The sequence below is a fragment of the Pseudophryne corroboree genome, unplaced genomic scaffold (assembly GCF_028390025.1).
Source record: "Pseudophryne corroboree isolate aPseCor3 unplaced genomic scaffold, aPseCor3.hap2 scaffold_235, whole genome shotgun sequence".
Taxonomy (NCBI): Eukaryota; Metazoa; Chordata; class Amphibia; order Anura; family Myobatrachidae; genus Pseudophryne; species Pseudophryne corroboree.
This window is the reverse complement of record NW_026969003.1, coordinates 755,356-772,225: the sequence shown is the minus strand read 5'-3', so window position 1 is coordinate 772,225 and position 16,870 is coordinate 755,356.

Here is a 16,870-nt window from a genome sequence, read left to right as displayed (position 1 = left end):
ATAACACATCCTAGATCTGAATTAATTAAATATTCTTATTAAATACTTTGTTCTTTACATAGTTGAATGTGCTGACAACAAAATCACACAAAAATTATCAATGGAAATCGAATTTATTAACCCATGCAGGTCTGGATTTGGAGTCACACTCAAAATTAAAGTGGAAAAACACACTACAGGCTGATCCAACTTTGATGTAATGTCCTTAAAACAAGTAAAAATGAGGCTCAGTAGTGTGTGTGGCCTCCACGTGCCTGTATGACCTCCCTACAACGCCTGGGCATGCTCCTGGACAGTCTGTGACATTGGTGAATGGAGCGAGACATGATGTCCCAGATGTGCTCAATTGGATTCAGGTCTGGGGAACGGGCGGGCCAGTCCATAGCATCAATGCCTTCATCTTGCAGGAACTGCTGACACACTCCAGCCACATGAGGTCTTGCATTAGGAGGAACCCAGGGCCAACCACACCAGCATATGGTCTCACAAGGAATCTGAGGATCTCATCTCAGTACCTAATGGCAGTCAGGCTACCTCTGGCGAGCACATGGAGGGCTGTGGGTCCCCCCAAAGAAATGCCACCCCACACCATTACTGACCCACTGCCAAACCGGTCATGCTGGAGAATGTTGCAGGCAGCAGAACGTTCTCCTTGGCGTCTCCAGACTCTGTCACGTCTGTCACATGTGCTCAGTGAGAACCTGCTTTCATCTGTGAAGAGCACAGGGCGCAAGTTGCGAATTTGCCAAACGTCCTGCACGGTGTTGGGCTGTAAGCACAACCCCCACCTGTGGACGTCTGGCCCTCATACCACCCTCATGGAGTCTGTTTCTTTTTTTTTTCTTTTTTTTTAAATGTTTTTATTTCAATTTTTTCTTTTAAACATTTTCGTTACAATACCAACAAGGCAGTAATGGAAATGATAGATGAAAAACAATACAATGGAAAATGACTGTAATACAAAATGTTGTATCCAAAATATAAAATCCGTAAAGTATCAAAAGGTTATATAACCAATCAGGAAAAAGCAATCTTCCAAGGAGAGACAATAGAGAAAGAGGGGAAAAAAAGAATAAAGAGGAGAAGAAGGTACAGAAGAGTAGGAAAACGGAAAGAAAAGATGTACGATGTAAAGAAAAGAGGAGAGGGAAAGGATCGCCTGTAGCCCAACAACTCCAATTAAAAAATAATAAAAAAGGGCGGGGGGAGGGGGGGTGTCAACTCAATCGAATGGGGGGATCATACAGAAATGCTGTAGTCTCATACCATAGAGTTGTATGAAAACAATTGTGAATCTGAATCTTTATTGAAAATGTTTAAAGTATCAATAAAGGATTCCCAAACATCAAAAAATTTCTGAATGCGTTGTTCTTTATGTAGTGAGCAGAGGCGTATCTAGCACGGGGCGAGCAGGGCACGTGCCTTGGGCGCCTTGGAAGCCCCAACAGAGGGGGCGCCACCGGCACAGCCCGCTCACCCCATGCGACAGGGATTCCGCCGGCGCTACCTGCGGCGCTCTCCCTGTCTCCCCGGCTGCTGTGCCTGTAACACTGGACAGGCAGCGGCAGCCGGGAGCCTCCCCTCATCCCCCCCCTCCTCCCTGCACATTGTACTGAACGCGACCGCGACCTCGGAGGTGCGCACGACCGCGACCTCGGAGGTGCGCGCGACCGCGTGCGCGGCTTTAAAACAGGTGAGCGGGCTTTACAGTTCTTCTCTGTAACATTGCCCCTTATTTCTCCTATCTCCTGTCTCCCCAAATGAATCCTCTTTCTCCCATTTTCCAGTATTCCTCATATCTCTCTCACCTGTCTGTCCATATTCCTACTCCTCTTTCTTTCTTCCATCCCATCTATTTTTACCATTTTCCTCCATTCCTACTTTCTCTTCTCTCACTTTCTCCCTTCCACTCATAAGAATCATGATGGAGGAGGGGAGCAGGGGGCCCTGCCTATTTTGTCACTTAACGCTGCCATGGGTGTCTATTGCAGCGCTAGTGTTTATATTTTTTTTTTGTCGGGAGAGGGGGGTGCGGGACAGTGTGTGTGTGTTAATTGTGTGTGAGTGTGTGTTAATTGTGTGAGTGTGTGACAGTGTGTGTGTGTTAATTGTGAGTGTGTGGGACAGTGTGAATGTGTGTTAATTGTGTGGGTGTGTTAATTGTGTGTGTGGGACAGTGTGAGTGTGTGTTAATTGTGTGAGTGTGTTGTGTGTGTGGGACAGTGTGAGTGTGTTAATTGTGTGTGGGACAGTGAATGTGTGTTAATTGTGTGGGTGTGTTAATTATGTGTGTGTGTGGGACAGTGTGAGTGTGTGTTAATTGTGTGTGTGTGGGACAGTGCGTGTGTGTTATTTGTGTGTGTGGGACAGTGTGCGTGCGTGTGTGTTAATTGTGTGTGTGTGTTATTGTGTTATTGGCGTCTGTAGTGTGCGCCCCGTCCTCCTCCGCTGCCGCTGACAGGAGCGGCGGTGTGCGGCTCTCCCCCCCTCCGCCGGCTCCATCCTCCCGTCGTGGCCCTGCAGTGTGTGCCGGTCTCCCCAGCAGCAGCAGCAGGTTAGTCTCTCTGTCTCTCTCTCTCTCTCTCGGAATGAAGTTTGTAAGTATCATTTTCATTTTTAGATGTACCCCTATTGGATTCTACTGGACAAGTGGAAGTGACCGGCGTGGGATGTAGGTAAGTAATCTCTCTCTCATTTTTACAGGTACCCCTATTGGATTCTACTGGACAAGTGGAAGTGACCGGCGTGGGATGTAGGTAAGTAATCTCTCTCTCATTTTTACAGGTACCCCTATTGGATTCTACTGGACAAGTGGAAGTGACCGGCGTGGGATGTAGGTAAGTAATCTCTCTCTCATTTTTACAGGTACCTCTATTGGATTCTACTGGACAAGTGGACGTGACCGGCGTGGGATGTAGGTAAGTAATCTCTCTCTCATTTTTACAGGTACCTCTATTGGATTCTACTGGACAAGTGGACGTGACCGGCGTGGGATGTAGGTAAGTAATCTGTCTCATTTTTACAGCTACCCCTATTGGATTCTACTGGACAAGTGGGCGTGACCGGCGTGGGATGTAGGTAAGTAATCTCTCTCTCATTTTTACAGGTACCTCTATTGGATTCTACTGGACAAGTGGAAGTGACCGGCGTGGGATTTAGGTAAGTAATCTGTCTCTCATTTTTACAGATTCCCCTACTGGATTCTACTGGACAAGTGGACGTGACCGGCGTGGGATGTAGGTAAGTAATCTGTCTCTCTCATTTTTACAGATTTCCCTACTGGATTCTACTGGACAAGTGGACGTGACCGGCGTGGGATGTAGGTAACTAATCTCTCTCTCATTTTTACAGGTACCCCTATTGGATTCTACTGGACAAGTGGACGTGACCGGCGTGGGATGTAGGTAACTAATCTCTCTCTCATTTTTACAGGTACCTCTATTGGATTCTACTGGACAAGTGGAAGTGACCGGCGTGGGATTTAGGTAAGTAATCTGTCTCTCATTTTTACAGGTACCCCTATTGGATTCTACTGGACAAGTGGAAGTGACCGGCGTGGGATGTAGGTAAGTAATCTCTCTCTCATTTTTACAGGTACCTCTATTGGATTCTACTGGAGAAGTGGAAGTGACCGGCGTGGGATATAGGTAAGTAATCTGTCTCTCATTTTTACAGGTACCTCTATTGGATTCTACTGGACAAGTGGACGTGACCGGCGTGGGATGTAGGTAAGTAATCTGTCTCATTTTTACAGCTACCCCTATTGGATTCTACTGGACAAGTGGACGTGACCGGCGTGGGATGTAGGTAACTAATCTCTCTCTCATTTTTACAGGTACCCCTATTGGATTCTACTGGACAAGTGGACGTGACCGGCGTGGGATGTAGGTAACTAATCTCTCTCTCATTTTTACAGGTACCTCTATTGGATTCTACTGGACAAGTGGAAGTGACCGGCGTGGGATTTAGGTAAGTAATCTGTCTCTCATTTTTACAGGTACCCCTATTGGATTCTACTGGACAAGTGGAAGTGACCGGCGTGGGATGTAGGTAAGTAATCTCTCTCTCATTTTTACAGGTACCTCTATTGGATTCTACTGGAGAAGTGGAAGTGACCGGCGTGGGATGTAGGTAAGTAATCTGTCTCTCATTTTTACAGGTACCTCTATTGGATTCTACTGGACAAGTGGACGTGACCGGCGTGGGATGTAGGTAAGTAATCTGTCTCATTTTTACAGCTACCCCTATTGGATTCTACTGGACAAGTGGACGTGACCGGCGTGGGATGTAGGTAAGTAATCTCTCTCTCATTTTTACAGGTACCTCTATTGGATTCTACTGGACAAGTGGAAGTGACCGGCGTGGGATTTAGGTAAGTAATCTGTCTCTCATTTTTACAGATTCCCCTACTGGATTCTACTGGACAAGTGGACGTGACCGGCGTGGGATGTAGGTAAGTAATCTGTCTCTCTCATTTTTACAGATTTCCCTACTGGATTCTACTGGACAAGTGGACGTGACCGGCGTGGGATGTAGGTAACTAATCTCTCTCTCATTTTTACAGGTACCCCTATTGGATTCTACTGGACAAGTGGACGTGACCGGCGTGGGATGTAGGTAACTAATCTCTCTCTCATTTTACAGGTACCTCTATTGGATTCTACTGGACAAGTGGAAGTGACCGGCGTGGGATTTAGGTAAGTAATCTGTCTCTCATTTTTACAGGTACCCCTATTGGATTCTACTGGACAAGTGGAAGTGACCGGCGTGGGATGTAGGTAAGTAATCTCTCTCTCATTTTTACAGGTACCTCTATTGGATTCTACTGGAGAAGTGGAAGTGACCGGCGTGGGATGTAGGTAAGTAATCTGTCTCTCATTTTTACAGGTACCTCTATTGGATTCTACTGGACAAGTGGACGTGACCGGCGTGGGATGTAGGTAAGTAATCTGTCTCATTTTTACAGCTACCCCTATTGGATTCTACTGGACAAGTGGACGTGACCGGCGTGGGATGTAGGTAAGTAATCTCTCTCTCATTTTTACAGGTACCTCTATTGGATTCTACTGGACAAGTGGAAGTGACCGGCGTGGGATTTAGGTAAGTAATCTGTCTCTCATTTTTACAGATTCCCCTACTGGATTCTACTGGACAAGTGGACGTGACCGGCGTGGGATGTAGGTAAGTAATCTGTCTCTCTCATTTTTACAGATTTCCCTACTGGATTCTACTGGACAAGTGGACGTGACCGGCGTGGGATGTAGGTAACTAATCTCTCTCTCATTTTTACAGGTACCCCTATTGGATTCTACTGGACAAGTGGACGTGACCGGCGTGGGATGTAGGTAACTAATCTCTCTCTCATTTTTACAGGTACCTCTATTGGATTCTACTGGACAAGTGGAAGTGACCGGCGTGGGATTTAGGTAAGTAATCTGTCTCTCATTTTTACAGATTCCCCTACTGGATTCTACTGGACAAGTGGACGTGACCGGCGTGGGATGTAGGTAAGTAATGTGTCTCTCATTTTTACAGGTGCCCCTACTGGATTCTACTGGACAAGTGGACGTGACCGGCGTGGGATGTAGGTAAGTAATCTGTCTCTCATTTTTACAGATTCCCCTACTGGATTCTACTGGACAAGTGGACGTGATCGGCGTGGGATGTAGGTAAGTAATCTGTCTCTCTCATTTTTACAGGTACCCCTAATGGATTCTACTGGACAAGTGGACGTGACCGGCGTGGGATTTAGGTAAGTAATGTGTCTCTCATTTTTACAGCTACCCCTATTGGATTCTACTGGACAAGTGGACGTGACCGGCGTGGGATGTAGGTAAGTAATCTGTCTCTCATTTTTACAGGTACCCCTAATGGATTCTACTGGACAAGTGGACGTGACCGGCGTGGGATTTAGGTAAGTAATGTGTCTCTCATTTTTACAGCTACCCCTATTGGATTCTACTGGACAAGTGGACGTGACCGGCGTGGGATATAGGTAAGTATGTGTGAGTGTGTCAGTGTGTTTTAATACATTTTTACTGTCACGGTGTGTGAGTTGTGTTTTTATTTGGGTATTTTTTCTGTTGTAGAACTACAGGTACCGGCGGGCCCGTTATTTCCCTGCATGTTGGTACTTGAGGTTCTCCAAGTATAAGCAAGCGGGGGGGGGCTTTCTGGGCCTTGTAGTTCCACAACAAAAAACAATATTCTTTTTTTACTTACATGGCTATCAGCCTCCCATCCACAGCCCATGGATGGGGGGACAGCCTCGGGCTTCACCCCTGGCCCTTGGCTGCCTGGAGGGGGGGTTACCCCTTGATTTAAGGGATCCCCACTCCTCCAGGGAACCCCGGCCAGTGGTGACTAGTTGGGGGGGTAATGCCACGGCCGCAGGGACCTACATAAATGTGTCCCCCGGCTGTGGCATTATGTCCCTGGCTAGTGGAGCCCGGTGCTGGTTTTAAAAATACGGGGGGACCCCTACATCTTTTGTCCCCCGTATTTTTGGAACCAGGACCGGACTAAGAGCCTGATGCTGGTTGTCTAAATACGGGGAACCCCTGTCCAATTTTTTCCCAGTATTTAAACAACCAGGACCGGCTCAAAGAGCCCAATGCTGGTTATGCTTAGGAGGGGGGACCTCACGCAGTTTTTTTTTTTTACATTTTTAACCCATTCAGACCCTTCTCCATTAAGTTAATGGCAGCCCTGGACAACAACATTGCATTCATGTCCTCCTCCCACTCCCTTCCCAGTCCAAAACACAAATTATAATTTTTTTCTATAAAAATGTACAATATATCACAAGTATGATGAGCAGGCATGCAGCAGGCATTGGCGGCTTTGGACTGAGTTGCAAATTAGTGGCGGATGGCTGGGTCAGTTGATGGTAGGCGAGTTTGTAAGCCATTGGTGGTGGCAGCGGGCATCGGCTCGGTGGCGGTAGGGGTCATCGGCAGGATTCGGCAGACATTATGGCTGTAGTGCCTCACCACACGCCACTGACCTCACCGCATGCCACTGGTGTGTGGGACAGTGTGCGTGTGTGTTAATTGTGTGTGTGGGACAGTGTGAGTGTGTGTGTGTGTGTGTGGAACAGTGTCAGTGTGTGTAAATTTTTGCAGTCCAGTGTGTGTGTGTGGGGGAGAGGAAAGTATGAGAGTGTGTGTGTGTAGTCTGAGTGGGTGTGTGTAGGATTTGGTGGTGGCCAGTCTGTGTGTGTGTAATCAGTGTGTGTGGGATGTACTAATGGCCATTTACGGAAGAGAGATATGTATTAAACCACGGGCACTGAGATGCCCTTCTCACTCACCATCCAGCTGGGTGGGCGAGCCGGGCAGGTGGAAAGCCAGCAGCAGGGGCAGCATGCCGGATATCAGCAGCCGAGGGTGGGGGCTGTAAGGCACGTGCGGAGCCCAAAGCCGGAGATCAGCAGCATGTTGACCGGCAATAAGCAGCTTCTGCTTCCGCATTCAACATGCTGCTGATCTCCGGCTTTGGGCTACGCAGGGGTCGGGGGATGGGTGTCCTGTGCCCGTGTACTGCAGCTCCGGGGGTGCGGGCTCCAGAGGCTTTCAGCACTGTTGAATATCCAGCTGCCTCAAGTATGTACAGCCCGCACCCTCTGCTGCTGATATCCGGCATGCTGCTGCTGGCTGTCCCCTCGCCCGGCTCGGCCACACAGCTGTATGGTGAAAAGGGCCTCTCAGTTCCTGAGGTTTAACACATATGCCTCAGAAAATGGCCTCTGCGGTAAACGATACTAATGCTTACCTTGACAGTAACAGCGGGGAGGAAGGCGCACATCGGGATCCTGCAGCATGAAACAAGAACCCCTTCGGAGCGCAGCAGACCACACTGAAAAGGGTGCATACCCGGTGCGGTGCTCTGCATCCCGGGTGGTGCCGAAGATGTGGAGTGTCGGAGGTGGCAGAAGCGCCGCAGCTTGGGATGAGAAACCGCTGCAGCCCTTCCGCTGCTAAACTCTGCAATTAGTCTATTAAGGGGGTGGGCTCATCATATTGCCCCACAGGCCATGTTAATTCTGGGGGTAGGATCCCCTAACTCTATAATGGGAATTTTGGCTCATATCATGTGCTGTAACGTGAATTTTGGCTCATACCGTGTGCTATAATGTGAATTTCGGCTCATACTATGTGGGGTAATGGGAATTTTGGTTCATTCCGTGTGCTGTAATGTGAATTTCGGCTCATACCGTGTGCTGTAATGTGAATTTCGGCTCATACCATGTGGGATAATGTGAATTTTGGCTCATACCGTGTGCTATAATGTGAATTTAGGCTTATACCGTGTGCTATAATGTGAATTTCGGCTCATACCGTGTGCTATAATGTGAATTTTGGCTCATACCGTGTGCTATAATGTGAAAGGGGCACCAGTACTAGATAGTATAAGGGGTCCTACTACACTGAAGGACACGCCCCTTTTGAGTGACCACGCCCCTTTTCCAGAGCACGCGCGCCTCCGGCGCGCGCATAATTGCTATCTGCACTCTTTCATTCCGCCTTCAAAAATTCAACTTCGACCACTGCACCTACATCTGTACATACACACCCTGACATCTTTATATGCAGTGACACCGGTGGCGTCTGCACATACTTTCCTTTTGTATTTTTGTTTTATTATCATTTTATTTATTTATTATTTTTATTTAAAAAAAAAATCTTGCCCTGGGCTCCAAAAACCCTAGTTACGCCTCTGGTAGTGAAGTCTCCATCCAATCGATGTTAAACACGTGAAAGAGTTTATCTTTAAACATTTGTAATGAAGGAGGAGATGGGTGTATCCATTGCTGTAAAATAAATTTTTTCGCCACAGCTGATAGAATCAACAATAGCTTGCGACAAGCCGGAGATATTCTAGAAGTGGTTGTCAGTATACTAAAAATGGCCCATTCAGGGGTCAATGGTAGAAAATTAACTAAATCTGAAATGGCGAATTGTTTTATTTGAAGCCAGAATTTTTTTATATGAATACAATCCCACAAACAGTGAAAAAGAGTCGCCTCAGGTCGAGTGCATTATAAACATGTCAAAGTGGAAGACATCCCCATTAATTGACAACGAGAGGGTGACAGATAGCCCCTATAAAAGATTTTGAAGAACATTTCCTGGTACATAATGGTTGAAAGGGTGTGATTGGAATATAACAGCGCTTTTAGAATGACGGCTTCACTAAGATCAGGAAAGTGTCTCTGCTATCTAGTAATACCAGTATTATAGTGGCCTTCATAATACGGTGTTTGCAATATTTTGTAGAACATAGAAATAGCTCCTCTAGCATTAATCAGAGACTGAAAGGCCATATCTTCTGGTTCGTCCAGTCCATGAGAGAAAGATAAGAAATCACTTTGAATCATAATGTTGTGCTTGCAAAAAGGCTAAATTATGAATTTGTAAAAAAGAAAATTTAGAATGAGCCTGAGAAAAAGTAAGAGTACGGTGTATGGTTGCATTAGTAAGCTGATGAACTGCAGTAAGCCCCTGTTGAGCCCACAAAGTGAAGGGAGCAGAGGCCAAACCATGTTAGAAGTTTACATTGCCAAGTAAAGGAAGGAACAAAGAATATGAAGCGTTAAGTCTCCACTTATTGCGGATCGTATGCCAAACTGACCATGCTGACATTAAGAGAGGGCTGTCTAATATTTCTGTTGGGATGTCAGATTTATGAAAATGCAAAAAACAAACCAAATCTATATTGGTAAGTGTTAGGTTCCTGGTGCTCAGAACAGGGGAGATGTTGCGTAGTGAGCCCTGAGCACCAGAACGTGACGCTGAGACTAGGTGTGGTGTGGAAATGGAACGGGAATAGCCCCTGGCACCCTATCTCCGTTGTCTCGCCCGTGCTGTCAGTACACTCTTGCGAGACTATGGTTGCTTGAGCCCATGGCAGGCGCGTTTGAAGGGCGGATTATGTCTGCCCAACTTCGATGCCCCCTCAGGTCATAATGAGAGACAAAGAGTGAACCGAGACAGGGTGATAACAAGGGGCCCTCTAACTAAACAACAAGGCCAGGGGCTACTAACAAACCTAAAACCAAAGTATGTGCGGCTTGCCGCCAAAGGAAAAGAACAACAAAGGAAATGCTGACCACACGCCGACACAATACTTTTGTGTACCGGCGGTGACAGCATAAGCAGAACCCTCTGCAAAACACCAGTGACAGAAATAATAACGGAATACAGCGGCCTAGGCCGACGGACGCGGCAGAGCCGCTACTCACGGAAGCGGTACGAATACTGGCAAATGGACAGGAACCCCCAGTGCTGCCGACACAGACTCTCAGAACTGGAGGACAGGCAGAATCCCAAACGACAGACCGGTGGACACCAAGAAGCCAGAAACTTGACCAGGCACAGCCACAGGACTTCAGAACCGGACACTGGATCAGACACAGGAATCGACATGGGAACTGACACAGGAATCGATACAGGAAGCAGCTAGTCAGACACTGCTAGACAGGAGCTCAGGAATGAGGAGTAACAAGCTCAGAAATCAAACACTCTGGGAGACTGGAAACCTAGAAATATCACCAGCGTCTGTGAATTGCAGTCAGCCAGCATATAACGGAGAGGCCTAATAAATTATCTCGTGCAGCTGTCCTGTTGCATGACTCCAGACTGACAAGATGCAATTAGCAGCCAGGTGAGACTGAACACATGGGAACAAGCTGCAATTACACAGACTCACCAGCGGCAGCAAGCAAGAGTATTCTTAAACAGAGCAATGGGAAATCCTGGCCTGCAAAACAACTTATAAACATAAAATAGGAATGAACCACTATCTGTGGTTCATAACAGTATCCCCTCCTTAAGGGTGAGCTCCGAGCACCCCATGACACCCACGGGGAACATGAACAGAAGAATAACATAAAATACCTAATTGACATGCAAAACAGGAATGAGCCATAGCCGTGGCTCATAACCGTAAGAATGGATTGTTCCACTAAATAATTGGAATATATTTCAGAATGTGAAATCCAATCCTTAATATGTCTACACACAGCAGCATAATTATAGATTTCCATATTTGAAAAGTTAATGCCTCTTTCAGATTTGGTTCTTTGTAACAACCGGAGACTGAGGCGAGATTTTGTTTTTTTCCAAATAAATTGCCGAAAAGCTGCATCAATTCGTTTAAGATCCGTCTTAGTAAACACAAGTGGCAGAACCTGAATAGGATACAGCAGTTTCGGAAAGGTAATCATCTTTATAAGGTTAGCTCTTCCCAGATAAGATAACCGTAAATGTTGCCAACCATCCAACTCCTTAAGAACTGTATCAATAGTACTTTTTATATTAATGGTATATAACTCATAGATATTTCTAGGAAGGCGAATCCCTAAGTAAGAGATATAAGTATCTGCCCATTTCAGATTACCAACCTGTAATATACTTTTATGAAAGGAAGCGCATAAGGCCATAATAGTAGATTTGGAGTTATTTATGGTAAAACCTGATATCTTACCAAAGTCTTCTAATTTAGAGAGAAGGGGCAATAAACACTCATGTGGATTAGAAAGAAAAAGAAAAAGATCATCGGCAAAGGCGGCTATCTTAACTTCTGTACTGCCATAGGACATCTGAAATGGGCAGATACTTATATCTCTTACTAAGAGATTCGGAAAAGGGGCCAGGATTGGAGAACTCTTAGCAAGGGATCTAATGCAAGATTAAAGAGTAAGGGGGACAGAGGGCATCCCTGTCGAGCTCCCCTGAACATTTGAATAGGGTGACCTAAAAGACCATTGATTAACAATTTTGTCCTGGGGGAGTTATACAGATATTTAATTAAATTAATGAAGGAAGAATCAAGCCCTCGCTTTTGCAATATAGCATATAAATGGGGCCATAAAACTTTATCGAATGCCTATTCAGCATCTAAACATAACAATGTATTAGAAGAGTGATACTGAGTTGCTGAAGAATATAAAGCCGCTACCGCCAAGCAAACATTGCGAACCATGGTCCTACTGATAAAGTCAATTATTTACCTTTTAACCTAAGCTATGTCTTAATACCGTGTAGCCGTAATGGCCGCTAAACCACGTGCACGTGCTACGCACTTTGTACGCTATTTGCGCACAAAGACTTTGCACGTGGTACGCAAGTTACGTACACACGCTGCGCTGGATGTATGGACTACACACAGCGAGCGTACACACAGTCAAAACCTTTTAAACCTTAAACACAGAGTACGCTTATACTGTAAACGTTAATATCAAGATACTGCAATAATGTAACACTAAACCTTGTGATTAAGCAACCTGTTTGAGCGATTGAGATGCTCAGAGACCTTTAGCAATAAATTGTGAAACACACAACACTCAGTGTGGTTCCAACACCTTACTAGATGATTTTAGTATGTAAAAGGGAAAAGAAACAGTTACAGCTTATACACTACAGACCTAACATTAATAACTAAACAGAATAACTAAACAGAAATATACACAATAGCGAACGATCGCAAACACAAGTAAACAGAGAGAGTAAATGGCTAAACATAGAAGGATAAAAATGGCCACAGAGAAACTTACACACGTGGGAATGAATCGCAGGCGCTATCTGGAAACCAGCTCTCAGTCATCACCGGGAAAACCTTTGTAGAGAGAAGTGAGTGAGCTGGCCCAGACTGGTGGTCTTATATACACAACATACAGTAACAATACAATGGTCCCTACAATCTCATTGTTCATTGGACACCGGAATGGGTCTCTGCATTATGACAAAAGGTCATAGGTGGATTCGAACAGGTGGGCTGTGACTATTTCAAACTGCTCAGGTGGGAGGTATCCACAGGATTCCCGCTGCATGGATAATGAACTGCAAATACATTTAATGTTCCAAATATACTTTTGTGCATAACTATACGCAGCAGTGAACAATCTCTTCCTAACCAACACCGGAATGTTCCTAATAAAATACTCTTCCGTTGGATACTAGACATCACCATTCAACCTTTGCCTGACCTTTCTTATCATGCAAAGAGGAATCCCCATGTCCATGAACCAGTTACACTAAACATACTTACAGATATTAAGGGGACTATTACCTATAAAACACGCTATATGGGTTAACTATGCTATAAACGAGTCGCCAGCTACAAGCTCATAAACTCTACCGTAAATACGCATGTAACGCGCGTAATCGCCGGAGCGAGTTTACGCAATTTGCGGACATGTGCACGCACGGCAGACTGAATGCACGAGCAGCGGGCATGTGCATTGGGGTTAGTACAAGGCATTGTGAACTATGATATTTTTCGACTTTGACAGTCCACCCTTTGGCAGTCAACAATAACTGCCACTTCCTAAACAATTCAAACAGAAAAATATATGTCATCATGTAATACCTTTTTATGATTGGGTAGAGGGAGGAGAGGAGAAGGTGGGAAAGGTATGACCTAGTGAGATAGTAAAAGCATGTGTGTATAAAATCCATGTCTGAGGGGTCATGTATCATCATGCCGTACATGTTCTAAATCAAGCTTTGATGTATTGCGAAGTATACATTTGAATCCTTCTTATCCCATATTAAGGGGCTGTGGATGGGCTGTCAAACTCTACCGAGCTCTTTTCGGCTTTTGCTTGCAACAAATGGGGTGCACATTAGTTGATGATACATGAAGGGGGAGAATACGTGAGTGCTGATATATGTGTCTATATTCCCTGTCGACTATGTGTGTCACCACCTGAAGGTTGTAGAGATGAAGATAAGAAACAAGCGTTATAAATGCAGTCATATGATTATGTGAGATTTAGTATGCAGTCGCCGATTGGGATCTTGTTGATGTCTTGTCCGGATCATCGTATCTTTACTGTAGCTTTGCGGTTATTGGCAATCGAAAGCTTCTTCAAGTGTCCATAAAAATTACAGTCTCTAAAGTATTGTGTTTTCGTAGAAAGTTAAAGTCTGTAAAAGTTCATTTGGTGTCGGTGGAACAGTTCATCAATGGTCTGTATAAAAGAGGTTGTCAAATTCTTCTTCCAAGTGGATGTCCTTGTACCTCGGAGGAAAACAAAGGAGAAACGGGTGAAAGAAATGGATCATGGAATCACATTTTATCACAGCATTGTCTCAATCGTTGGGTCGTAAATTAAACCAATTGGTACTGCAGTGTCCTCGCTCCTCAGACTCATCACTCTGGTACTAAGTTTACACTTCATTAAAGTCCGAATGCATCTAAATATCAGACCAATTAATATGACAACTCTGAGAAATTTCCCTACATCCATGATAATGCCTTGGGCCCATTCTCCTAAACCAGAGAACCAATTTCGTGGGTTCAACCATGACACCCAGCCGGTCAGCTCATTACCCACAGCAGCAAGAGTAAGATTGTGTTTCCTTCGGAACTCCCACTTCAATTGCAAAATGTCATCTATCTTTTGCTCTATGACCTCGATCGGGTCCTCAGTGCTGTTTGTAATATATGTGCAGCTTTTTACCCTATATTGAGTTGCTAGAGTAACACAATACCCGCCTGTCACTGCTGTGAGGTAATTGAGAATCATCCTATGCTGGACCAGCTCTGTTTTGTAGGCTTGTAGCTCCCTCCCAGTATACCTGAAGGTGTCATCATACATTTCGGTGATATTGTCTATCAGGTTCGCGAGTGCGTTTATATACCTAAAATTTATAACTCCTCTGGCGGTACGAGTGATATCTATCGCGAGTAGGAATTGAATACCAGTGGATTCGTGGATCAGATCAGAGGCCGGATGCTCTGTCCTATCAGGTGCCTTTTAACAACGTGCTCGTAATGAGTGTGAGTATAAGGAGCTTGGGCACAGCGGTGAATGTCTTTCATTTTGTTATGGGTTAGAGTCATTACTTCAGGCAGTACTTTTCCAATGTAACACAATCCCTCTGAGTTTGGGGCAAGCCACTTATACGCCTTTCTCCCGCATATGAAATATGCATCATCGGGGAGAACATATGGGACGGAGTATGACATAACCATGTTCCAAACTTTCCATGTGAAATCTCCTAACCCTAATTCTCCCATCTGTCTAGTACACGTATCCTGTTGTACGATATGTGCACAGTATCCTGTTGATACTTCTCCAACTCGCATGGTCCTACTTCCTAGAGTGTACCTATACCGGAAATATTTTCCACTGTCGGCTATCTGGCGTATAAGTTCTGAATCTATGGGCATTCTGTCGGCTCTATGTGAAAAGGTCATGGTTTAATTATTCCATGACACTTCCCAATTTCCCGGCTTTCGGGGATTGGAAATGTTAAAGCATACTAAGGACCTATCTACATGGTATTGATGGAGCTTTAAACTAGGAGGACTAGAAATATTAAATCTCTTGTCCACCGGTCTCCCACCCTTTAACTCAAGTACCTCTCCTACAGTTAAAGGGAATGGTACTAGTCCTGATTTGCTATGACCTTGAGGTACTTGAGAGCACACCCAACAGTCTGTCTGGTTTAACACTTTACCCACTAAGGAGTGATAGTCACTCAATGGATGCCGGTCCATGTTGATATTAAAACTGGACTGACATTTCTTAATGCACCCATCCTCAACTATACTGTCACAATGCCTACAGATGCAGTTTTCTTCAGCCAACAATCCTTCACAATTTCTTCTATTGTCAATGCTACCAGATCGTTTTCTGATACTCGCCTTTGCTCGGTGATTATGTTGCTCTTGGAATCCTACGAGTCCGTCCTTGTATTCAGAACCCATTCCAGATCCTTTCTCGACCTCCATGGTACTCTCACCGAAACAGACTGATCTGGTCAACAACAGAGTCAACAGGAAAATCCGGATCACAGTCTCTTGGGGCAAGTCCATCTTACAGGAGGAAAAGGAGAAGAATGAGAAGGGGGAGGTAGAAAATGAGGGAGATGGGAAGTGGAGAAAACAATAAAAGGGAAAAAGAAATCTAGCTCGACAACCGCCTCCGATCTTATTATTCTCAGTGCTCAGGTGCCGTCTCAACCTTCCTGAAACAGACACTCTAGTGATACAATTTCCTCTACCGTCTGTTCTTTGTCACGAGGCCTCTCTGGATCAGCAACCTTCTTACAATGAGACGAATGGACCCAAGTCTCCCTCTCGGCAACCTTCAATGCTGTTGTGCTGGTTAATAAGACTTGATATGGTCCTTCCCATCTGTCAATAAGGCAACTTGAGCGTAGAAAATTCCGTATCATTACATAATCCCCAGGTTCAATGTCATGACAATTACTGTCTGGCAGATCAGGAATCACCAACTTTAGATTATCATTCTGATTCCTCTATTGCTTACTCATCTTAACCAAATACTTTACGGTTACTTCATTGTTACATTTCAAATCATCCTGGGGGTTAATCATAACATGGGGTTGTCGACAAAACAGAATTTCAAAGGGGGACAGATTAAGAGGGGACCTGGGAGTGGTTCTGATGCTATATAGTACAAGTGGCAAAGCTTCCGGGCATAACAATCCTGTTTCAGCCATCACTTTGCTTAACTTATTTTTAATAGTGCTGTTTACTCTTTCCACTTTCGCACTCGCCTGGGGGCGGTACGGAGTATGCTGCTTACTATTAATTCCCATTAACTTACACATTGCTTGAAAGACGTCACCTGTAAAATGGGTACCCCTATCACTTTCAATGATTCTAGGGATACCATATCTGCACACAAATTGCTGCACAATTTTCTTTGCAGTAAACACAGCGGTATTTGTGGCCGCGGGAAATGCTTCAACCCAATTTGAGAACACGTCAATACAAACCAATACATACTTTAAATTTCTACAAGGTGGCAATTGTATGAAATCAATTTGTATTACCTGGAAAGGGCCATCTGTAGGAGGGATATGGGATGGCTCTGTTGGTATTGCCTTTC